The sequence below is a fragment of the Macaca mulatta genome, chromosome 2 (genome assembly GCF_049350105.2).
Source record: "Macaca mulatta isolate MMU2019108-1 chromosome 2, T2T-MMU8v2.0, whole genome shotgun sequence".
Classification (NCBI taxonomy): domain Eukaryota; kingdom Metazoa; phylum Chordata; class Mammalia; order Primates; family Cercopithecidae; genus Macaca; species Macaca mulatta.
In genome coordinates, this window is record NC_133407.1 from 173,431,495 (window position 1) to 173,432,957 (window position 1,463).

The 1,463-nt window shown below is 25.8% G+C and overlaps 1 long non-coding RNA gene across 3 annotated transcripts in view; it reads left to right on the forward strand.

Annotated features, from left to right (window-relative positions):
• Positions 1-1,463, forward strand: part of LOC114676434 (uncharacterized) — a 587,559-nt gene that overhangs the window by 443,705 nt on the left and 142,391 nt on the right. The window lies entirely within an intron of this gene.

The following is a 1,463-nucleotide window of genomic DNA, read 5'->3' on the forward strand; positions in this document are numbered from 1 at the left end:
TTCTTCTTCTCTAGTTTAAAATTTTAATACTCTAAATTGCTTTGAAGTAGAAAATTTTAATTGTGTACACAAATTTAGATTTAGTATTTTTGTTATCATTAAATATTAGCATTTAAAATTTCCATTATGATTTTTTTTTTTTACATTTGAGCTTTTTAGGTGATTTTGTTAAATGTTCTAATAGCATATTTTGCTGGAGTTGTATTTTTTCTCTTATTACTATGTTATTGATTTATAAGTTAATTTCATTGTAGTTAGAGTACACTAGGATTTAATTATCTAAATATCACTAATATCTTCTTTGTGGGCTTGTTTTGAAAGGAATGTGTGTTTGTGTTTGCTGTGGTATTATATATAAAATATATTTATATATAAATATTAAATATTATTTATTTATATATGTAAAACATATTTTAACAATATAAATAACAAAGTTTTCTAATAAGTGTATATATATATTATTAGACAACTTTGCTATTTATACTGCTAAAATAGTATAGATCCATACTGACTTTTTGTCTATTTCAACTATCAGAGAGATGAATTGCAATCTCACAGTTTTAGGGGATTTATTGCTTTCTCCTTGTAGCTATTTCAATTTATCTTTGTTATGAAGTATGTGTGACTTTAGAAAATGTATAGCTCTTCCTAGTAAATAAAACTATTTTTTCCATAAACAGAAAATTAAGTATTTCTATCAATGCCTTTTGACTTGTTATTTTCTAATACGGGATATTATTCAGCCATAAAAAGAATGAAATTCTGTCATATACAACAACATGGATGGAACTGGAAGACATTATGTTATGGGAAATTAGCCAAGCACAGAAGGACACATGTTCACAGTCATACGGGAGCCAATAATTAAACAAATTAAATTCATGGAGATAAAAAGTAGAATGACGGCTGGGAAGTGTAGCATGGTTGGTGGGGGACAAAGTGGGCATGATTAACGGGTACAAAAATATAGTTAGGTAGAAGAAATAAGATCTACTATTTGGTAGCATCCTTATTTAAAAATATTTTATATCATAAAATAAACTATGGAATTGGAATGTTCCTAACACAAAGAAATTATAAATGCTTTAGGGAATGGATACCCCAATTACCCTGATTTGATCATTATACATTGTATGCCTACATCAAAACATCACATGTTTGGTGATACACATATAACATGTTTAATCATAAATATATGACTATTTAATCCCCATAGTAATTAATTTTAAAAAGGATACCAGAAACAATTATTTTTTTATCTTAGTCACATTTTAAAAACTTGTCTTCTTGGTCTTTTTTCTAATCTTTTATTTTAAAACTTTATTTACCTTAAGTGTAGGTATATTTCTTATATACTTCATATTATTAAATGTTATAATTGAGTCTGATGCTGATTAGTCTCCTAATTGGTGAATTTGTCTATTTTTATTCACTATGATAATTAATAAACTTAGATTTGTTTC